General features: G+C 42.3%; 1 protein-coding gene and 1 long non-coding RNA gene across 10 annotated transcripts in view; one reads left to right on the top strand and one right to left on the bottom strand.

Moving 5' to 3' along the window:
* Positions 1 to 24,681, top strand: part of LRBA (LPS responsive beige-like anchor protein) — a 549,006-nt gene that overhangs the window by 1,853 nt on the left and 522,472 nt on the right. The gene's annotated exons all lie outside the window — the stretch shown is intronic.
* LOC119566104 lies at positions 13,651 to 23,751 on the bottom strand. Its single transcript, XR_005225145.1, has 3 exons — positions 23,531 to 23,751; positions 21,789 to 21,943; positions 13,651 to 15,199 (listed from the first exon to the last, which is right to left on the bottom strand). It is a non-coding gene; the product is annotated as an uncharacterized LOC119566104 (long non-coding RNA).

Here is a 24,681-nt window from a genome sequence, read left to right as displayed (position 1 = left end):
GCCTTTTAATTAACAAAGTAACCAGATGTATGCCATATTGAATCTGCAGCTCAAAATAGTAGTAGCTTGAATAAATAAAACTTTTTTTAAACTTTTTTTTAAACAAGTTTACAAATTCTTGCCATGCAAACATTAGAGAGAAAGCAATTAGGAAAACATTGAGTTTTTGTTTAGCAAACCAATATAGTAAAACAGTAATATTAATCATCAGATCTCTCTCTGTTACAGGGTGTTACCATCTTAGAGTGAGCTTCTTTACACTACCATGATGTGGTTTTAGCATAGACATTTTTAATAGTTCATAACAAGCAATACTGAAAACTGAATGTATTTCTTGTTCTGAGTAATCAATGGCACAATATTGTAATGAACTCTCAATACTATGTTACGCAAACAGTTGGACCAGTTTTGCCCGAATGTTTAACTCGTACTATATAGGGTGCCCAAGTGTTGGGTGTGCGTGTAACTGTTTGTTTTTCTTATTACATTTTTACAATGGAGCCCTACTTTTGCTTGTGGCCTCTAGGAAGTGCTAGAATATGGATAATGAACATATTGGTGGTAGCCTTAGTTTTTGGTGCTTGCTTTAGATAGATGTCTGAGACTGAATGAGGCTTCTGTTCTGACAAACCAGGAAGTGGGAGCACATGCAACAAGTGTAAAACTTGTAGCAAGAAAAGGTCACTGTTACTGCAGAAAGTATGTTAGGTGTTAATTACGATCTGTATTTCAGTTATTTTATTAGCAGTATGCATTTGCCTGTTCTTCAGAGCTAATAATCCTAACATCTACATTTGTTAGGTCTGTTTAATGGCTTTTGACAGTATCTTAATTTGATTAGTCATTCTTTAATGTATAGTTTTCAATACATTTGTGTCTGAGTTTTCAGATTAATAAAATATTTCCTATTGACATGCTATTTTAATATTAAAAAGTTACAGGATCAAGGAGAGAGAACAAATGAGCATCAAAATATTTGTGTGATTAATGTACACCTCCTAAACTTCAGAGAGGAGTAGTGGCAAGCCATAATCAGTAAATTTCCATAAATGCCTCAGCCAGGAGAAGCTGAATTCAGTTATTAAAAGTATACTTTGCAAATGCTTATTCTAAAGTAAACTCAGCTTTAAAGCGCATGGAGGGGAAGGTTCACAGGGAATGGCTAGTGGAATCTTCTTTATTTATGGCTCTAAAGGGCAAATTGTACTGTCCAAATCTGAAGTTCCACCATATTCAGGCACATTGCTTTTCATACTTTGAGGATCCTTAGCCAAAGGTGAGTTGTCAGGGAGTGGCTGGGAGAGTTTGAGCAAAATTGCAGGAATGTAGAAGTTGCTATTCCTTCCTGTTGCTATTTAGCTCCATTTGAGTTCCTCAATCCTCCCCTGCCCACTCTGTTACAGGGAAGCATCATTTAAAGGTAGTGGAGAGCCAGTGCCCTTGAACTCATGGTCCGTACTGCTCACAGAGCTTAGATGGCTTCTGACACTCTTTCATGTGGCTTCCCTGGATCAGAGTGCAGTTCAGGGAAGCTGAGGAGCTAAACCACTGTTAATCCCCACTGAGAAGCTGCACCCAAGCACCACACCCTCTTCCCTTTAACAGCTTCACTTGCCCAAAGCCACAATTTCTTAAGAATGTAAGAATGGCCATATTGGGTCAGACCAATGCTCCAGCTAGCTCAGTCTTCTGACAGTGGCTGGTGCCAGGTGCTTCAGAGGGAATGAACAGGCCCATTTATCAAGTGATCCATCCCCTATCATCGAGTCCCAGCTTCTAGTGATCAGAGGTTTAGGGACACCCAGAGTATGGGGTTGTATCCCTGACCATCTTGGCTAATAGCTGTTGCTGTACCTGTTATCCATGAATTTATCTCGTTCTTTTTTGAACCAGGTTCTACTTTTGGCCTTCACAGCATGAGTTCCACAGGATGACTGTGCGTTGTGTGAAGTAGTACTTCCTTTATGTCTGTTTTAAACCTGCTGCCTATTAATTTCATTGGGTGACCCCTGGTTCTTGTGTTATATGAAGAGGTAAATAACACTTCCCTATTTGCTTTCTCTATACCATTCATGATTTTATAGATCTTTATCACATCCTTCTCTGTCATCTCTCTTCCAGCTGAGCGGTCCTGGTTTTTTAATCTCTCCTGATATTGAAGTTGTTCCATACCCCTAATAATTTTTATTGCCCTTCTGTGTTTTTTCCAGTTCTAATATCTTTCTTGAGACAGGGCAACCAGAACTGTATGAAATATTCAAGGTATGGACATACCATGGATTTATATAGTGGCATTGATATTTTCTATCTTATCCTTTTCCTAATGGTTCCTAACATTCGGTTAGCTTTTTCTGACTGCTGCGGCACATTGAGTGGATGTTTTCAGAGACCTATCCACAATGACTCCAAGATCTCTCTCGAGTGGTAACCGCTAATTTAGACTGCATCATTTCGTATGTATAGGTGGGATTATGTTTTTCAACGTGCATTATTTTGCATTTATCAACACTGAATGTCATCTGCCATTTTGTTGCCCAGTCACCAGTTTTGTGAGACCCGTTTGTAACTCTTAGTTACGTCAAAAGCAGACTGCAATCTTGAGTAATTTTGTACCCTCTGCAAACTCTGCTATCTCACTGTTGACCCTTTTTTCCAGATCATTTATGAATATGTTGAACAGCATTGGTACCACTACAAATCCTTGGGGGACTGTAAAAATGGACTGTCTATCACAGACTGTCAGGGTTGGAAGGGACCTCAGGAGGTCATCTAGTCCAACCCCCTGCTCAAAGCAGGACTAATCCCCAGTTTTTGCCCCAGATCCCTACATGGCCCCCCTCAAGGATTGAACTCACAACCCTGGGTTTAGCAGGCCAATGCTCAAACCACGGAGCTATTCCTACCGTTTGTCTCCTGTCTTGTAACCAGTTACTGATCTATGACTGCCTACTTTGCTTAAGAGCCTTGGGCGAGGAACCATGTCAAAGGCTTTCTGAATGTCCAAATACACTATATCCACTGGATCCCTCTTGTCCACATGCTTGTTGACCCCCCTCAAAGAATTCTAATAGATTGGTGAGGCATGATTTCCCTTTACAAAAGCCATGTTGATTGTTCCCCAACATATCGTGTTCATCTGTGTGTATGATAATTCTATTCTTTACTGTAGTTTCAACCTATTTGCCTGGTAGCGAAGTTAGATTTACTGGCCTGTAATTGCCAGGATCACCTCTAAAGATTTTTTTAAAATATCAATGTCACATTAGCTATCTTCCAGTCATCTGGTACAGAGGCTGATTTAAGTGTTAGGTTACATACCACAGATAGTAGTTCAGCAATTTCGTATTTGAAGTCCTTCAGAACTCTTGGGTGAACACTCTCTGGTTCTGATGACTTTACTGTTTAATTTATCACTTTGTTCCAAAACCACCTCCATTGATTACTCAAACTGGGACAGTTCCTCAGATTTGTTGCCTGAAAAGAATGGCTGTGGGAATCTCCCTCACATCCTCTGTAGTGTAGACTGATGCAAAGAATTCATTTAGCTGCTTCTTAATGGCCTTGTCTTCCCTGAGTGCTCCTTTAGTATCTCAATTGTCCACTGGCCCCACTAACTGTTTGGCAGACTTCCTGCATAGATGTACTTACAATTTTTTTTGCTGTTAGTTTTGGTGTCTTTTGCTAGTTGCTCTTCAAGTTCTTTTTTTGGCCTGCCATATTATATTTAACTTGCCAGGGTTTGTTCCATTCTATTTTCCTCAGCAGGAATGGACGTCCATTTTTAAATGATGCCCTTTTCCCCTAACCACCTCTTTTATTCTGTTTAGCCCTGAAAGTATTTTTTGGTCCTCTTACTGTTTTTTTTTGTTTGTTTGTTTGTTTTGGGTATACATTTAATTTGAGCCTCCATTATGGTGTTTTTAAAAAGTTTCCATGCATCTTGCAGGCATTTCACTCTTGTAACTGTTCCTTTTAATTTTTGTTTAACTAGCCTCCTCATTTTTGTGTCGTTCCCCTTTTTGAAGTTAAACGCTATTGTGGTAGGTTTCTTTGGCATTCCCCCTCCCTCCTCACAAAGATGTTAAATTTAATTGTTTTATGGTCACTGTTACTGAGCGATTAATCTATATTTACCTCTTGGACCAGATCCTGTTCACCACTTAGGACTAAATCAAGAATTGCCTCTCCTTTGTGAGTTTCAGGATTAGCTGCTCCAAGAAGCAGTCATTAATGGTGCTAAGAAATTTTATCTCTGCACCCCATCCTGAGGTGGGTATAGTTTAAATCCGCTATTGTTACTGGGTTTTCTGTTTTTGTAGCCTCTCTAATTTCCCAGGCATGTCACTGTCACCATCCCGGTCAGGTGGTTGGTAGTTTATTCCTCTTGGTATACTATTATTATTCAGGCATGGAATTTCTATCTATAGAGAGTTTATGGTACTGTTTGATTCATTTCAGATTTTTACTACATTTGGCTCTATTCTTTCTTTCACATATAGTGCCACGTGCCCATCAGCATGACTGTCTGTCATTCCTATATATTTTGGGATTTACTGTGTTCCACCAAATTCCTGTGATGCCTATCATATCAATATCCTCATTTAATACTCGGCATTCAAATACACGCATCTTAGCAGTTAGACTTCTTGCAGTTGTATGAAAGCACTTGAAATTTGTCAGTATTTAGTATCTGTCTTCATGTGATGTAACTGAATCGGACTCATTTGTTTGTTTGACTGTTTCTCTTCTGTTCTTGCTATAATTGAATCCCAAAATTCTTGTTGTCCCAAGGGATTGCCTTAAGGCCATAAAAGAGTGAATGAATGGTCAGGAGAGGATGTTGCAGCTGGTCTAGGCCCAGCCAAGTAGAACTTTTTTTTGATAACTCCTGTTCTAGTAGAATAGTATCTCTAAAAAGACATTGTTTAATACTTGGTGTATGTGAAATGGTGGCTAACAGTGACCTACGTGTCACTAAAAAATGACAAGTTTTTAAAGTGTTTATAGACAAATGCTAGAAGTCTAAATAATAAGATGGGTGAACTAGAGTGCCTCGTATTAAATGAGGATATTGATATAATAGCTACCATAGAAACTGGGTGGAATGAGGATAATCAGTGGGTACAAAATATATCGGAAGGACAGAACAGGTTGTGCTGGTGGGGGAGTGGCACTATATGTGAAAGGAAGCGTAGAATCAAATGAAGTAAAAATCTTAAATGAACCAAACTGTACCATATAATCTCTAGGGATAGTAATTCCATAATTACTTGAATAATAAGAATATAGCAGTAGGGATATATTACTGACCACCTGACCAGGATGGTGATAGTGACTGTGAAATCCTCAGGGAGATTAGAGAGGCTATTATAATAAAAAATTCAGTAATAATGGTGGTTTTCAGCTGTCCCCATATTGACTGGGTACATGTCACCTCAGAATGGTATGTAGAGATAAAGTTTCTAGACACCTTAAATGACTACTTCTTGGAGCAGCTAGTCCTGGAACCCACAAGAGAAGAGGCAAATCTTGATTTAGTCGTAAGTAGAGCACAGGATCAGGTCCAAGCGGTGAATATAGCTGGACTGCTTGGTAATAGTGACCATAATATAATTAAATTTAACATCCCTGTGGTGGGGAAAACACCATAGCAGCCCAACAGTGTAGCATTTAATTTCAGAAACGGGGGACTACACAAAAATGAGGATGCTTAGTTAAACAGAAATTAAAAGGTACAGCGCAAAAAGTGAAATCCCTGCAAGCTGCATGGAAACTTTAATGACACCGCAATAGAGGCTCAACTTAAATGTATACCCCAAATTAAAAAACATAGCAAGAGAACCAAAAAAGTGCCACTGTTGCTAAACAACAAAGTAAAAGAAGCAGTGAGAGGCAAAAAGGTATCCTTTAAAAAGTAGAAGTTAAATCCTAGTGAGCAAAATAGAAAGGAGCATAAACTCTGGCAAATGAAGTGTAAATAATATAATTAGGAAGGCCAAAAAAGAATTTGAAGAACAGCTAGCCAAAGACTCAAAAAGTAATAGCAACATTTTTTTTTAAGTAGCTCAGAAGCAGGAAGCCTGCTAAACAAACAGTGAGGACACTGGACGATAAAGATGCTAAAGGAGCATTCAAAGATGTTAAGGCCATTGTGGAGAAACTAAATGAATTCTTTGCATTGGTCTTTATGGCTGAGAATGTGAGGGAGATCACCAAACCTGAGCCATTCTTTTTAGGTGACAAATCTGAGGAACTGTCCCAGGCTGAGGTGTCATTAGAGGAGGTTTTGGAACAAATTGATAAACTAAACAGTAATAAGTCACCAGGACCAGATGGCATTCACCCAAGAGTTTGGAAGGAACTCCAATGTGAAATTGCAGAACTGCTAACTGTAGTCTGTAACCTATCATTAAAATCAGCTTCTGACTGGAGGATAGCTAATGTGATGTCAATTTTTAAAAAGGGCTCCAGAGTTGATCCTGGCAATTACAGGTCAGTAAGCCTGACGTCAGTACCGGGCAAACTGGTTGAAACTATAGTAAAGAACAGAATTGTCAGACGCATAGATGAACATAATTTGTTGGGGGAGAGTCAACATAGTTCTTGTAAAAGGAAATCATGCCTCACCAATCTACTAGAATTCTTTGAGGGGGTCAACAAGCATGTGGACAAGGGGAATCCAGTGGATATAGTGTACTTAGATTTTCAGAAAGCCTTTGACATGGTTCCTCACCAAAGGCTCTTAAGCAAAGTAAGCTGTCATGGGATAAGAGGGAAGGTCCTTTTATGGATTGGTAACTGGTTAATAGGAAACAAAGGATAGGAATAAATGGTCAGTTTTCAGAAGAGAGAGAGGTAAATTGTGGTGTCCCCCAGGAGTGTGTACTGGGCCCAGTGCTATTCAACATATTCATAAATGATCTGGAAAAGAGGTAAACAATGAGGTATCAAAATTTGCAGATGATACAAAACTACTCAAGATAGTTAAGTCCCAGGCAGACTGCGAAGAGTTACAAAAGGATCTCGCAAAACTGGGTGACTAGGCAACAAAATGGCAGATGAAATTCAATTTTGATAAATGAAAGTAATGCACACTAGAAAACATAATCCCAACTATACATATAAAATGAAGGGGGTCTAAATTAGCTGTTACCACTCAAAGAGATATTGGAGTCATTGTGGATAGTGCTCTGAAAACAGTCACTCAGTGTGCAGCGGCAATCAAAAAAGTGAACAGAATGTTGAGAATCATTAAGAAAGGGATAGATAAGAAGACAGAAAATATCATATTGCCTCTATATAAATCCATGGTATGCCCACATCTTGAATATTGTGTGCAGATGTGGTCGCCCCATCTCAAAAAAGATGTATTGGAGTTGGAAAATGTTCAGAAAAAGGCAACAAAAATGATTAGGGGTATGGAATGGTTGCCATATGAGGAGAGATTTCAGCTTGGAAAAGAGAGATGACAAGGGGAGATATGATAGAGGTCTATAAAGTCCTAACTGGTGTGGAGAAAGTAAATAAGGAAGGGTTATATACTCCTTCTCATAACACAAGAACTAGCAGTCACCAAATGAAACTAATAGGCAGCAGATTTAAAACAAAAGGAAGTATTTCTTCATACAACGCACAGTCAACCTGTGGAACTCCTTGCCAGAGGATGTTGTGAAGGCCAAGTTATAACAGGGTTCAAAAAAGTACTAGATAAGTTCATGAAGGATAGGTCCATCAATGGCTATTAGCCAGGATGGGCAGGGATGGTGTCCCTAGCCTCTGTTTGCCAGAAGCTGGGAATAGGCAACGGGATGGATCACTTGATGATTACCTGTTCTGTTCATTCCCTCTGGGGCACCTGGCATTGGCCACTTTTGGAAGAGAGGGTATTGGGCTAGATGGACCTTTGGTTTGACCCAGTGTGGCCATTCTTATGTTCTTACACTTACTCTCTTGTGCTGATTGAATTTGAAAAGTGACTTTTAAGAATGTTGTTGTGATGTGCTATGTGCCTCAATTACTTCCAGAGCAAATTTTCTCCTTTTACAAGGTACAAGATGTCTGCCCTCTGTCAGTCCTGCAAATTCAGCTTGGGATCTGAAAGTCCTACTGTGTTCCATAACTAGTAATAGACTCTTCAGGTTAAATTTTAGACCTCAGTAGGGGGTTGGACATAAGTAAATGAGGACAAATATTTCCCCCCTGAACTGGGCTTCATTCATTTCACTAACTCCTAGCTATATTAGTTCAGCAGCAATGATAGGAATAAAAAACCAAGGGGAACCATATTTCTGTTACCAAAGCAAGCAGACTTTGAACACGCACAGGGAGCAGAGCCGAATAGAAATGTCATTACGTAGTCACTGTTCATAGCAGAACTAAACTCTAAAGGCATGTCTAAACTAGGATGAAACGTGGGTTTTTAAACATGTTCTCAGACTTTTGTGTAGGCTGGGCAATTTGTATTTTACCATGTGCTAGCTGGTTAAGGGAGAACCCTATGAGGTTCATCTGTCCTAGCAAAAATAAGAGAGACTTTACATTCCTGATAAGCAAGATTTAAAAAAAAAGAAGAAATAATAATCATGGTTTTAAATACCACTTTTGAGGCTTTCAGTATACATTATAATGAAGTATAAAAAATTCACAAGTCCAATTTTTAAATATCCTTTGAAGGTCACTTATAAATAAAATAGAAATCCTGTCAAGTGATATTGCTGGCATAAGTAACAATAGTTCAGTCTAGTTATGCAGGAACTGCAAGTGTGCTGAGAAAAAAAATCTTTAACCTTTGCACATTAATGTATTGGAAGAGTCCAATATCTACCGAGTTATACTTCCAGCATGCTTGTCAAAGGAGTTTTTCATCCCTTTACCACCATTGAGACATGACTACACTCTTAGAAACTTTGAAATAGATCTGTTCAGTTTCAGACAGTGCTTTCTGAGAGCCCAGTAGTTCAGCCCATATTGCATATGGTATTACCTGTTTCAGCATGCCTTAACTGCAAATAGTTTAGTGAAGAAAATGCCGATTATCCCAGTGTAACGAAAACTTTATTGTGAATTATGACAATCCTTGGAAATGTCATTCCAGTTCAAATATTAGTCTTTGAAATCATGGAAATCTTTGAAATACAATAGGCTGAGCTGAGTTTGTATTGCTTAAATAATGTGATAAGGGTCTTTATTTATTTTTTTAAAATAAGGTTGGACAAAATAGGGCTAACGCAAGACATTTAATTAACACACCAATATTGAGAGGGTGTAGGCCCCCTTGAAGCAAACTTAGAAAACAAAACACAAAAAAACAAAAACACCTGTACATGCTGTACAAATAGGAGGGGGAAAGAGTAGAGTGGGAGAGAATAGCATGTAGAACACGAGAGAGCTAATTTCTTTTGATACTCTTGCAGTCAAAAAGAAAAGTGGACAATTTATAAAAGACAGTTTATCTTCTTACCATATATCACACAGTCACATACAGGTTTTTCTGGCAAGGAAACAGCTTCATGTGAAGCACAGTTTGACTACCTACCAGTCAAGAAACTCTCGAAAGAGTAGCAGAAATTATTCTGCACTTGGCAGCATACAAAATGTAAGACTGGCCAGAATGTGAATTTACAATTTTTGTGCTCAATGGAGGCAGAGATTTTTAGGACCTGGAAGACTATGAAGTTTCCAAATTCAGAGACTCTACTTTTCTACCTAGTGTCCCCAAGTTGCATAACATTTTGCAGTATTAACTTTTGAGATTAAAATGATACCGGTTATGAAACTAATGGACATGCTTAGTCAGAAGCTTGCCCTTGCTTCACCTTTTGCTATATAGATGTGCATCTTGCAATATCAGTCACAGTCCTCTGTACGATGCCTCCTTCCTATCATGAGGCAGTATTATATATAACTGCTATCTTGGGTATCTTTCTGCAACTTCAGTAACAGACTGTCAGAAATTTTATTCACTGGCCAGTATTTGTTGTTAGTCCCTAATTATGATATCACTTTTCTTCAGTAGATCTCAAAGCATGTTACAAAGGTATGCTGCATTAACTTGTGCTGAGAAATAGATATCTATATGGCAAGATCCCTGACTGTCTTAAGCAACTGGCATAGCACACTTGTGTTCATCCCTTTTGATGGGATGAATGTGGTGGTGTGTGTAATCAGGGACTGGAAATTCGTGCCAGGGTTTTGCTCACGAGTTTAAGTTGACTAAGCATTTCTCCAGCAAACGCAGGCAGGTCAAACACTCTGGTCTTTCTTTGTTGCTGTGATGTGATGCGTCACCTTACCATATGTAAGTTATAAAAAGGAAGAGGACGAGCTGGTTTGCCCATGTGTAAAGGAAGAGGACCACTTTTTGGCATTTCTTAATCACTTGTTAAATATAACACTGTCAAAGCTGATAGACTGACAGTTATTTGGCTTGTTTCAGAGTAGCAGCCATGTTAGTCTGTATTCGCAAAAAGAAAAGGAGTACTTGTGGCACCTTAGACTAACAAATTTATTTGAGCATAAGCTTTCATGAGCTACAGCTCACTTCATCGGATGCATTCAGTGGAAAATACAGTGGGGAGATTTATATACATAGAGAACATGAAACAATGGGTGTTACCATACACACTAAGGAGAGTGATCACTTAAGAAGAGCTATTACCAGCAGGAGAGCGGGGGGAGGGGCGGGAAACCTTGCGTCCCTCTCCTTTTCCAGTCTGTATGCAAAAAGTTGTGATCTCTTGTGGGTTTTCTTTTAAAGGCCTGTTCTGTTTCCTGAGAGGCAGATATACTATTGGTCCTAATTCTTTCATACATTTAAAGGTCTGCCCCAAGAGATTGCAGGATCTTGGCCATAGTTTCTACTGCAATTAAGAGCAAGCCTATGAAGGCAAGCCAATGGGCAAATGTGATGACAGAAAAAGATTGCTTTTTTTTTTTTTTTTTGGAAGGAAATGTGTCAGTATCTCAAGAATGTGACGTAATTTATTGTGTTTGTATTGAGGAAGAAGGCTAGAGTTACTTCCCATAACTTAATTAAAACAAACAAACCCCCACAACAGTTGTCAGACCATCTCCTTCTGAAACTAATTCTGGGGGCTTCTTTTTCTTGTCAGATTTTTACTCCACTGGGACACAAGCATAATAGTTTTATGAAGCAAAAAGCAGGGTTTTTCCTTATAGAAACTTTTTTTTAATTTGTACCCAATTTTGAAAAATGAAAAGCTGGAGCAGATTAAAATAAAATGAGCTGTCAAAGTAGACCACTAGTTCCTCAGTAGCTGTGCATTGTTTGGCCTAGCTTGATATGAATTTTTATAGCTTGTTAATGTTTTACTGTGCTAATCCAGTTTCAAAAGCAGCATTTCAGATTAAACGAAAGTGTGTGTTGTAACTAAAGCATAATCTTCTCTAGGTCACTGATGATTTCCCCTCTAGCTATAGTTACCCCTGTTCTGTCACTTCAGCCTACCTACAGTATGCATGATAAGGTAACAGATTTTAGCCAAGTTAGGTCTGCAGTCTAAAAATCTCAGTAAACTAGTCAACTCACTGCATTTATATGGTTATGCATAATTTCAGCTGTATGACTTTCCTTGATTTCCCACCAGTCAATGTGAGGCATGGAGCTAAAACTCAATTCAGTACTTTCAAAATATTTCCCTCAATGTTCTTTCTGTTGAATTTAGAATCCACTAACTCTTAATTATGGTGGGAGTATTTGTGCCAAGGACGATTCTTCTTTCATTCACTTCTCCATCCTCAGTCATGCCGAAAATGAATTTGAGCGTGCTTGTGAAGTGTTGTACTTCTCCTTTTCACTCCTTAGTTCTGTTCCCCTGGTACTGGAACAGCCTGTTTACACTCCAAATCCAGTGATGATGTGAATCCAGTAACAGAACATGATTATCTCAGACACTATTACACTACAAGATATAACTTTAGTTTAAATAAAAAGAAAAGGAGTACTTGTGGCACCTTAGAGACTAACCAATTTATTTGAGCATAAGCTTTCGTGAGCTACAGCTCACTTCATCGGATGCATACTGTGGAAAGTACAGAAGATCTTTTTATACACACAAACCATGAAAGTGCATCCGATGAAGTGAGCTGTAGCTCACGAAAGCTTATGCTCAAATAAATTGGTTAGTCTCGAAGGTGCCACAAGTACTCCTTTTCTTTTTTGTGAATACAGACTAACACGGCTGTTACTCTGAAACATTTAGTTTAAATGAGACCTAACATGGCACAGGCTTGGTCAAAATCATTCATACACATTTGCATAATTGATTTTCAACACTGACATTGAGTCACATACGCTACCCTATTGAAATGGACCTTACTTGACTACAGATGCATGCACAATTATGATGGTGTATATAGCTTGTCTAGGTGTTGGGAGAGAGTGTTACACCTCTTTCCTTTTAAAGGAAATATTGCAGCCACATGTTGCATGTGCAGGAATTCAGAGAACTTGTCTGTGAAGAAAAGGGCTGGGCCTGGCTGTGGTTAATACCCCAGCACACATTAAAAGGGATGTACATATAATCTTTAGCTATCTGGCTTATGGAACTAGCCTCACCTTGTGGGACAGAGGAAATACAGTTGAAGAAAACTTCTTGACCAACTAAAACTTTGGCTTCTAAAAAGCCATCCCTTTTAAGTTAATTTAGAAATGAGTTTGTTGGAAGCCTTTTGAACACATGGTTTAAAGCTCTGTGGGAAGATTTTTTTTTTTTAAATTTCTACAAAACATATTGGCAAGTGTAATGGAACTTCCAGCGGTGCTGTTTCCATACATGACCATTATGGCTGACGTGTCACAATCACCCACGTAAATCTCAGCTATTTAACCAGAGACTTCCCCAGGTTAACTTCTATTGACCAAGCAGCAAAATCAATTTCTCTTCTCTTCTCCTTCAGATATATCACAGTCATATTTAGCTCCAGGTTTACCTTCCTGATAGGATTTTCTCATGGCAGGCATTCATTGGAAACTTTACCGCTTTAACTCTTCACTGTCTTCAGTGGTCAGTCCTTTGAAGCTGTTGACACCCTAAACCAGAGGTGGGCAAACTATGGCCCACGGGACCATCCTGCCCGGCCCCTGAGCTCCTAGCTGGGGAGACTAGCCTTCGGCCCCTTCCCCGCTGTTCCCCCTCCTGTGCAGCTATGCCACCGCACGGGCAGCGCTCTGGGTGGCAGGGCTGGGTGCTCATGCAGGTCAGTGCGTCTGGCTCCGGCTGGGTGGCACGGCTCCAGATATGCTGCTCTGAGTGGCATGGTGCCGGGGCTGGGGGGTTGGATATAGGGCAGGGGGTCCCGGGGGGCAATTAGGGGATAGGGAGCAGGAGGCGGTTGGATAGGGCAGAGGTTTGGGGGGGGGTGCAGGTCATGGGGAACAGGGAGGATTGGATAGGGGGTGGGGTCCCGGGGGGCCTGTCAGGGGGCGGGGGTGTGGATAGGGGTTGGGGCAGTCTGGGGACAGGGAGCAGAGGGGGTTGGATAGGGGGCGGGGCCCCAGGGGGCGGGGCCCCAGGGGGCAGTTGGGGTGGGGGTCCTGGGAGGGGGCAGTCAGAGGACAAGGAGCAGGGGGGATTGGATGGGTGGGGGATTCTGAGGGGGGCAGTCAGGTGGCAGGTCAGATAGGGGGTGGGGGCCAGGCTGTTTGGGGGGCACAGCCTTCCCTACCTGATCCTCCATACAGTTTTGCACCCCGATGTGGCCCTCGGGCCAAAAAGTTTGCCCACCCCTGCCCTAAACTCTGTATTTATCACCTGTGTAAAGTAGTGGAATGGGCTGAAGACTCAACTAGTGAATTGCCATAACATAGAGGTCTTTAACACTTTCTTAACTCCAAAGTGTCTGTAGGTTTTTAACATCTAAGACAGCTGAGATACTTGATAGATATCTAATTTACAAGGAGGGGGTACACAAGTATGCAAGAACCAGAGGTAAGGTTCTTGGGGGGTATTACTTTCCATACTTTCCAGTATTTTTCTGTTTTTTTAAAAAAATTATTATATGAATGTTGAATTCCCTGTTTTTCTGGATTTTTTTCAAAAATAGTAACACTAAGCACTCACATGATGCTCTTATCAAAGTTCTTAACACTTGCTTTCCAACTCTTCTAATGAGGTAGGTAAGCTTCCTCCTTTTGCAGATAGGAATTTGGGTGTTGAAAGGTCGTTCCTTGCATGGGAGGCAATGCAATCTAGCAGAGTAGGTACCGAACAAGGAGAAAGTAGAGCTGGCTGCTAATTCTGATTGTGACCAGACTTCTGAGGCTTTGAGAAGGTTACTTAACCTCTCTGATTCTTAGTTTTTCCATCTTTAAAATGTGGATAATGCTTTTCTACCAGACAGATGACTTGTAAGGCATAGTTAAGGCATTCTGAGATCCTTGAGTAAAAGGGCGAAACAGGGTAGTCTGCCCCTTTTTACGCCATGGGACCTGGGGCCAGTCAACCCTGTTCTGAGGCAGAGCCCTGTTAAGAACAAGTTGGGGCCTTGTAGTTTGCCTCACAAGCACTTGGTTCCTAATAAAGGCTGAAAGGTCTTAGTTGAGGGAGGAAAGCTACAGGAAGCAGGTTGGATCCTATGGCAGGCAACAGAGCAGGGAATCTGTATGGAATAAAAGGAGTACTTGTGGCACCTTAGAGACTAACAAATTTATTTGAGCATAAGCTTTCGTGAGGTACAGCTCACGAAAGCTTATGTTCAAATAAATTTTAGTCTCCAAGGTGCCACAAGTACTCCTTTTCTTTTTGCGAATACAGACTAACACGGCTGCTACTCTGAAACCTGTCATGTATAGAATAGGTGCAACTGCAAAAGACCTCAGGTTACTGGGGAAGGGACAATTGAAGTGCTGAATTTATGGTGTTTGAAAGAAAGAAATCAGAAGCCCTGAGGCAAAGGGCTGGGGTGTGGTGTCAATTTGTTCTTGAGCTGGGGAGACAGGCCAGTAGCCTACAATACTGTAGAAAGCAAAATGTTAAACCAACATACTGGAAACAGATTTTGGGAGTTTCTGGTGCTCTGCCCTCCTCTTCAATCTGCTGGACCAAATTTTTCTTGTACTTTTACCTTCTCATAACTGATCCAAAGCTTCCAGTGTCTGTATGCATAGCCTGTGGACTTTGTCCGCACTGTATTATTCATGTAGCTTTTTCTGGTAGCATCCACAATCTGTTGTACAAACCTAAAATAAGGCACATTCAGTGTCAGTATGGACTTGGAGTATAAAAAAGACAGAGAACAGAGGAAAAGGATACATCATGTGTGTGAGGTGAAGATTGTACACAATAAAACAATAATGTGACCTAATAAACTAAAATTGAGACTTACCCAGTTGTTAGGGCTAGTCTACACTGGCAACACTAAAGCGCTGCTGCGACAGTACTTTAACGTGGCTTGTGTAGTTGCGGCACAGCGCTGGGAGAGCTCTCCTAGAGCTCTAAAAAAACCACCTCCATGAGGGGCATACCAGCGCTAGTGCACTGTCTACACTGGTGCTTTACAGTGCTGAAACTTGCTGCACTTGGGGGGGGGGAGGGGTGGTGGTTTCACACCCCTGAGGGAGAAAGCTGCAGCGCTGTAAAGTGCCAATGCAGACAAGCCCTTAATCAGCCACTATCAGTCAGCTAGATTCTTGCAGGTTTTGATAGGAGTGGGCCTTCACTTTAGGAGTTTTGAATTTTATATGCTGATTCCGTACTTCTGGGTAAAGTAGCAAGTTTATTATTAGACACCTTTCTCACTGCATAGTACAAAGAAATGTTTTAAGAGAATGTCAGTTGGGGATTTGAATGTGAAGAAAGTAGTGGTTTTGTGGACCAGGAAGGGTATTCCATACCTAGGGGGGAGGAATGGAAGAAGGCACAGTGATAACCGTTGAAATGGGTGAACAGTGTCAAGATTGGCATCAAGGCTGGGAAATATGGGGAGAAATGGAAAGAGCTAAAGATTAGATTATTAGGAAAGGGCAGAATTATGCAGGGTGTTTGAAGGAGAGGACCAGAAAGTCTGCATTCGGTAAAGTGGAAGTAGGCAGGTTTAAAACCTGTTAGGTCAGATCAGATTGACAGGTAATGAGATTTTTGGAAGCTGTCTTATATGGACTGTCAAAGCTGCCGGTTTTTGAAGACTACCAAATATGTTTTAGTGTCTTGATTTGAAGTCATATTTCAGATAATGAAACCAAAATGTCCATAGTGTATCTTGCGCTGTCCCCACATATACTCAGTTTTTCCATATTAAAGGTAAATGCAGTAATTCCTTCCTAAATAAATCTCATTTAACATGGTATTCTAACCAGATAAGAAATATAATTTGGAAATGGCATTTCTAGTTTTTGTTTTTTGTTTTTTTATACAGTCTGAACATTCGTGATCATTTAGTGGGACGGCTGCATTATATTGTTGCATTAATCAAGCTCTACAGTTTTGTTGTTAGATGTGAAATAGCTACTTGCCAGTCTTCAGTTTTCTGTATATGAAATGATTTAAGATTATATTCTGGCAAACTCAGTCTTGCATGCATTAAATTCAATGCATGCATCTTTTTAAAAAGTGACCCACTTGCAATAAATAGAAAATCTGGAAAAAAGGGACTAAAACCCACCAGAGTCCTAGGCTGGAGTTGTGGGTGACTTCTACTTTCTAGCATGCATGTGAGTTCTTTATTCTTTAATATGTTTACTGTGTAATGGTTTTACCTTTAGAATAAATGTGCTTGCTTAGAAGGAACTGTGTGGTAACTTATTACTGCAGGCAGTACCTAGGGTTGCCAGTCATCTAGTTTTTGATCGGAACACCTGGTCGAAAAGGGACCCTGGTGGCTTTGGTCAGCACAGCTGACTGGGCCGTTAAAAGTCCGGTCAGCAATGCTAATGCAGGTTCCCTGCCTGCTGTGGCTCCGCGTGGCTCCCGGAACCAGCGGAATGTCCCCACTCCAGCTCCTATCCATAGGGGCAGCCAGGGGGCTCCACACGCTGCCCCTGCCCCAAGCACCAGCTCTGCAGCTCCCATTGTCTGGGAACCATGGCCCATGGGAGCTGCGGGGGTGGTGCCTATGGACAGGGCAGAATGCAGAGCCGCCTGGACGCAGCTCTGTGGAGCTGGAGGAGGATAAAGCCACTGCTTCCAGGAGCTGCTTGAGGTAAGTGCCATCCAGAGCTTGCATTCCTGATCCCTCCCTCCCCCCCCCCCATGCCCCAATCCCTTTCCCCAGCCCTGATTCCCCCTCCCGCTCTCTGAACCCCTCGATCCCAGCCTGGAGCACCCTCCTGCACCCCAAACCCCTCATCCCCATCCTCACCTCAGAGCCCAAACCCCCAACTGGAGCCCTCAACGCCCCCCCCAGGCGCCCCTGCCCCAGCTCTGATCCCCCTCCTGTCCTCTGAACCCCTCCCAACAGCCCCTTCCTGCACCCCAAATCCTTCATCCCTGGTCCTACCCCAGAGCCGACACCCCCAGCCAGAGCCCTCACCCCCACACCCCAGCCACCTTCCCCAGCCTGGAGCCCGCTCTTGCACCCCAAATCCCTCATCCCTGTCCGCACACCAGAGCCCACTCCCACAGCTGGATTCCTTATCCCCCCCCCTACACCCCAACCCCCTGCCCCAGCCCAAAGCCCCCGCCTGCACCTTGAACCCCTCATTTCTGGTCCCACCCCAGAACCTAAACCCCCAGCCTGGAGCCCCCTTCCATACTCCAAACCCCTCAGCTCCAGCCCTGGCCTGGAGGCCTCACCCTCCCCCCGCATCCCAACCTACTATGTCACCCAGAGCCCCCTCTCACATGCTGAACTCCTCATTTCTGGCCCCACCCAGAGCCTGCATACAGGTGCAGTTACCTTGAACCTTTGATCTTGGGGTGCTGTAGAAGTAGAGATTCTGCTGCTGCAGAATTCCTGGGACCCTGATTGACATGAATGGGGAACCCCTCACCAGCAAGAGCTATCGTTTCAGGCCATCTGCAGACGCTCAGGAAACTGTTCCATGTTTTTTAGGTTGTGACCACAACCGTGAGAGATGGTAGCACAATTCTGGGACAGGGGGTTAAATCTGTGGTTCAGAATCATTGAATACTTGGGTGGGCCTTCTTATTATGTGTATTTTCCTCTTTATGCCTTATTTCCAGATTTTTCCATAATCCATTATTGGACAAAAGCATACAAGAAGACACATTAAAAGACTACAGTAGCATCTGTAGGTATAAAACTCTACAGTTAAATATAGTGCTTGCTGTTTTCAGCAGGAATGTTAATTGGTTCAGTAGGATCCTGTAAGCAAATAATGCTGAAAATGGCCTTTAATTGATGATTAAATAGAAAATGTCAACTGCATTACAGTAGGCTTAAAGAAATAAGTCCCTTGTTCCATATATGGGCCCTTTTTAACAATGGGGCAGGGTTACAATGGCTGCTGATACAATTCTTAAAGAGCATTCTCACGAAAACGATCTAGCCACTAGGAGACCCATTCTTGGATCAGTATTGGATAAATGGAGAAGTCTGTCAATGTCATCTTTTTCACATTCTTGCCACTGCTTCAGCTGACATCAGTCACATGACTGGAAATTTATTTGGCAGATAAATGTTTAACTGCCATGTACCACTAACTCGCTTAGATAACACTGAGAGTCTGGTATAAATTCTTAGCTAATATTGGTGCTGTTTTGTACATTGGTAGAAAAGAGCTAATTCCTTGCAATGTGTTCTGCAGTATTTCATTGCAGGCATGTTTTATTGCATCATCCCTAATACTTTTTAAAGGTTGTTTACTGGGTAGTCTGTAACTTAATGCCTTACATTAGTAGGTGGACTCAGCAGAAAACAAAATAGGAGCTTAAAGTTAGAGATCTAAGTCTTAGACATCTAAATAAGTTGCCTGACTTTCAGAAGTACTGAGCTCTCACTGAAGTAGAGTTCCTAAACCCCACTTGACGGATGCTTTCAGAGCTGTTAGCATCCTTTAATTGAGCTGTTGCCCAAGATGTCAATGGGTGGATGTTAAAAGAAATATTAATGCAGGTATAATAAGCAGGAGATAAAATCTACACCTACTCCCATCTATCTCCAATGATACTTATTAGTAGGGCCTACCAATTTCACGGCCGTGAAAAACACTACATGGACGGTGAAATAAGCCCTTCCCCGTGAAATCCGATGTCCCCTGGTTCCTAGGAGCACTCCAGCAAAGGGGGCTCTAGCTCCAGCAGGGCTGGGGAGGGACAGGACTTGACCATCCCCCTGCACAGCTGCTGGTTGGGGAGAGACCGGACTCACCTCCGGGTGCCTCCCCCTGAAGCAGGACACTCTGGGACTGTGCAGCAACCCCAGAGGTTCCTGCAGCTTGAGGAGGCTTGTGGACGGGGGTTCGATCTTCCCTTGTTCCTAGGAGCACCCCAGCAAATGGGGCTCCTAGCTCTGGCTGGGTTGGGGAGGTATAGGACTTGTCCATTCCCTGCACAGCTGCTCTGGGAAGGGGGAGACTGGACCCACCTCTGGGTGCCTCCCCCTGCAGTAGGACACTCTGGAATGGTGCAGCAGCCCCAGAGGTTCCTGTAGCTGGAGGAGGCTTGTGGAGTTGGATCCAATCTTCCCTGTGCTGCTAGGAGCGCCCCAGCAAAGTGGGTCCTAGCTGCTAGTCTGGGCAGGGCTAGGGCAGGGCAGGACTTGCTTTTTCCCTGCAGGGCTGCTTTTGGGTATATCTCTGGGCTGCAGATAGCTCTGCACCCCTTCCTCCCCACTCTGTTTAGCTCTGAAGACAGCAGAGAAGTGAGAGTGGCAATCCCATGGCCCCCCTACTACAGGTTTGCGACCTCCTTCCCGCCCCCCCCCCCCACAATCCCCTTTTGGGTCAGGACCCCCACAGTTACAACACTCATGAAATTTCAGTTTTAAACATCTGAAAATGTGAAATTTACCAGTTTTCAAATCCTATGGCTGTGAAATTGACCACAATGGACACTGAATTTGGTAGGGTCCTACTTATTAATGAATTTGTCAGACAACCTTATTCAAGTAGCTAAGAGTGTTTTGTCTTTATATTCTACTTAATGAGGTAAAATAAAAAAACGGGGAAGGGAACTTGGATATTCAGTTATGGAAAAAATTAATCAAATGTAGAAACACAGACCTTCAGGTATCTTTAACTTAACTCTGTCATACTTACCACCATTTTGTCCATTGTCCATTTAAATTGGATATGTCCATCATGGATTGCATTCTCAAAACTAGCTTGGCAAAAATTCCTGTTAATTTGTCTATTAATGTGAAAATGTCTGAGTATGTGTTTAAGTAGTATGCCCCTGTAGGAGTTAACTATCTGAAAACATGAAGGTGATCTCCCCAGTATGGTGGAGGGTATTGGAAGTTTTAAGTGGTAACCAAGTAGAAAAGAATAACATCCGTATTTAACCTTTTAAAACATAAATATTTGAGTCTTAAATGCTGTGTATTGGAGAATGGAGGTAAAGTTAACTTGTGCCAAAAAGTTTTACCTGAAATAAGACAGCTATTAATGGCTTTGGAGAACATTGAGGGGCTTGGCTTGTTTTTCTGACTTTTTCCTCCAAGTAACTTCTGTGCATTTACAGCTCCACCTTAATGAAGTTCTTGTCTGAAAATTTGAAAAGTGCCAACAGTTTGTAAACTCTTAAGCACTTTTTGAAGATGGAGTAGTTACTCTCTGAGGCTGCAGAAGTTTAAACCATATTGTTGAAGCAATCACTAGTTTTTATTTCTTTTTTGCTTGAATGAGTTCTTGTTTGTGATGTTTTTGTTCATTTATTTGTAGTTTTAAAAAAAAAAAACTTCATTTTTGACCACCTCTGGCTGTCTTACATTGTGCAGTTTTCCCATTACCTTTTGAGTTTTCTTATTCCCTCACCTGCCCATCGCATTGACTAGCATAACCACACATACAAGACTTATTATCCTCATTCTGTGGTATGCTCTTTAGATTTAAATAGGACCTCCTTGATTTTCATTTCCATGTGAGTTACTGCTCCCTTATTTGAGGTCAGAGTAATCTTGGACAGAACGCTTTGACACATCTCAACTTTTGTGACATTGTCATGGCTTAGCTGGCAGTTCAGTACAGAAGCACTGATAAGACATAAGCTTAATGACCTCTTTCTGGCAAACACAAGACTTTTCTTTGTGCAGTATTGTAAAACACTTGCTATTGTGTCACCAGGGTACTCAGTAACATGTTGTTTTGTCCTGCATGGCAAGTGGGTTTGGGACTGGCCTTGAGGGACTCCAGTTTTCTAGGCATATTAGGAAGGGAGTATGTATCCTTTATTCCTGTTTCTAGGAGTCCTCAATCCTACTGGTTGAGTTCTGTAGTTTTTTGTCCTAATTTTTATTTTAAACATCATATTATGTTTAATATTATAATGTTTAAGCTGAAACCTTTGCTTTAGTTTTTTCTGTCATGATTCAGGGCTAGCTGCACTTTTTAACCCTTCTGTGGTCTCTCCAAGTGCACCCTCACAAGTGATGGACCCTGCATCTTGGCCTCCCTTAGTGTGGAATCCTGTGATTTTTCCCACTCTTGTACCAGGCTCAGGGCTACAGTACCCTGTGTACCACTCATAATTACTTAGCCAGGCAACTTGGTTCAGCTACCTGCAAGTCTTTTCTTCATGTGGTGTGACCAGTAGTGAATACAATGATCTGAAATAGCCTTTAAAAAAAAAAATTGTTTAGTCACAATAGTAGGTACAAAGCATGAGAAGGGGTTTTAAACAAAATAAATGATCTACCCATATGTCCCTTACCTGTAGACTTAGCTTATTTCAGACATCCCAACCTTTGGGAGTTGAGTTTCTGTCAGCACCCCAACAGGTTCTGCCTCACTCTTTCCTGGTCTTCAGAAGCTGGGTTTTCACCCACCCCAGTTCCTTGTTCCACTTTCCATTGGATTTTCCCCACCCTGTGGTTACAAGAAAGACTGTTGAATTCAGCATGGTTAGAGGCAAAACTTCAAGGCAATGGAGACAAGCATTGTCTTCTAAGTATCAGTGAAAAGAAAAGGAGTACTTATGGCACCTTAGAGACTAACAAATTTATTTGAGCATAAGGTTTCATGAGCTACAGCTCACTTCATCGGATGCATTCAGTGGAAAATACAGTGGGGAGATTTATATACATAGAGAACATGAAACAATGGGTGTTACCATACACACTGTAAGGAGAGTGATCAGGTAAGATCAGCTATTACCATCAGGAGAGTGGGGGCGGAGGGGAGGGAACCTTTGTAGTGATAATCAAGGTGGGCCATTTCTAGCTGTTGACAAGAATGTCTGAGGAGCCGGGGGGTGAGGGGGGAGTGAGGGAATAAACGTGAGGAAATAGTTTTACTTTTTGTAATGACCCATCCACTCCCAGTCTCTATTTAAGCCTAAGTTAATTGTATCCAGTTTGCAAATTAATTCCAATTCAGCAATCTCTCGTTGGAGTCTGTTTTTGAAGTTTTTTTGTTGAAGTATTGCCACTTTTAAGTCTGTAATCGAGTGACCAGAGAGATTGAAGTGTTCTCCGACTGGTTTTTGAATGTTATAATTCTTGACGTCTGATTTGCGTCCATTTATTCTTTTACGTAGAGACTGTCCAGTTTGACCAATGTACATGGCAGAGGGGCATTGCTGGCACATGGTGGCATATATCACATTGGTAGATGTGCAGGTGAACGAGACTCTGATATTATGGCTGATGTGATTAGGCCCTATGATGCTGTCCCCTGAATAGATACATGGACACAGTTGGCAATGGGCTTTGTTGCAAGGATAGGTTGCTGGGTTAGTGGTTCTGTGTCGATTACAGACCTAAAAGTGGCAATACTTCAACAAAAAAACTTCAAAAACAGACAGGTGCAGGGGGAATGGGACTCTGCAGGGAAGTCCAGGTGAAGGTAGCTCAGCGTGGAGGGGGTCTGGGTTTGTGGGGCTCTGGGCGTGTGTCTGGGTGCTGGGGAAGTGGGGTGTGGTGGGATGGGGGGTTCAGGGCACAGCTGGTTGGGGCTCAGTGGGGTGGGAGTTCCTGATGGGGTGGGGGTTGGGGTGCACGGGGGTGTGGGGGGCTTCTGATGCAGGGGAGACTTGGTGGGGCAGTTCTGGGTGTGGGGTTTTTTGGGGGTCTGGCTGTACAGAGGGTGGACAGATGGAGAGCAGCTCCCCCCCACAGTGAACCCTCCCCCCATGACTGAGGAGCGAGGTGGCCAGGAAGTGGGGGAAGGTGTCACTGTAGGTGGAGTGCCCCCCCCCGCGAGCCTCATCCCCCTGCCCCTGGAACCCGCATCCCACCAAGCCTCACCTCCTGCACGCAGACCCCTCTGTCAAGCTCCCACCATGGTGCAGAGCTTACTGCAGCCCGGGGAAGTTTCTGGGGGTTGATCTGGCCCAGCCCCGGGTGCTGCATGCGGGGGAGGAGGAACTCCTTCTCTTTTTCCCCCCTTCCTCTCACTAACGTCCCTGGGGCATCCCCAGACACTATTTCCCCCTTACCCACCGTGGTGACTTACCTCTTCCCCAGCTGTCAGAACAGATGCACCCATACTGCTGAGGCGGGGTGAGAGAGCACTGATGCAGCTTCTCTTTGCTTCCCCACAGAAACCATTTTTCTGCAGGAAGCAAAGTGAATCTGTGGGGGAGGGATGCGGGGGATGCATTGCTGCTCATGTGCAGTGGTGCAGAATTCCCCCAGGAGTAAAGTATGTGAAAATCCCACGCTGTATTTTCATCATCTTCACTACTCCCCTACTATAACTAACCATCTGGACATAAGTGTGTCAGCATTGTCCAGATAATGCATGTGGGACTTCCTAATTAATGATTATTTCCAAATTGAGCAAGTCTGTTGTGCAAAGATAAGAAGTCAGCAGCAATTTACTTGGAATTCCCAATGACTTTGGGAATATTCAACAGCTTTTTCCTAATAGCTAAAAAGATGGTTTCCCTCTGGATTTCAATTTCACATCCCTCAGAAACCTGGGATAAAAGAACTGGTTAGCTACTCTAAGTTTCTAAACCTAACAGTAAGGGAAATGACTAAACACACATTGTGGATTGGGATTCATATTTGTATCTAGCATACAAAGACTTTTTGATGTGGGTCCTAGAAAAATAAATTGTCTTCTTACTATGCCATGCTACTCCTGGCAATTCAGTCTTGCTTAGTGTTCCATCTTTACAACTAAAGACTATTCTCATTCAAAATTGTCTTCAGTAAATACTTGAACAATGGAGGTGGATGCTGAATATTGTCATTGATAACCCTTTTTACTTTAACTTAACATTTATAATTATGCCCCATTCAGTTGTTAACTAGTTACTGTGTTTATGCCTGGTTTTATGTAGTTGTTAATGTTAAGTTAGAGATGTATTTTTACTTAATAAATTTTTTCTTTAAAAATGATTTTAACAAAAAGACTACACAAACAACTGTCTCCTTTCCCTCCCCCCCCCCCCAAAGGAGTACTTAAATTGCAACCTCCTTCTTTCTTTTTGTGTCTGTCTGTCTCTGTTCCACAAGTATGATGACTTTTACTACCACAAGCTTTGTGGATGGAGTAAGATGGCTGGTAGGCTGAAACCTACTGGCTGAAAATGGCAGAACTTTCTACTTTCTCCAGTAGTAGTAGGGCTCCAGAGCTCTCATTGAACTTCTTACCCT

Source organism: Chelonia mydas, chromosome 4, assembly GCF_015237465.2.
Source record: "Chelonia mydas isolate rCheMyd1 chromosome 4, rCheMyd1.pri.v2, whole genome shotgun sequence".
In the NCBI taxonomy this organism is placed as follows: domain Eukaryota; kingdom Metazoa; phylum Chordata; order Testudines; family Cheloniidae; genus Chelonia; species Chelonia mydas.
The sequence above is the reverse complement of the archived record's forward strand: the minus strand, read 5'-3'. Positions and strand labels throughout refer to the sequence as shown.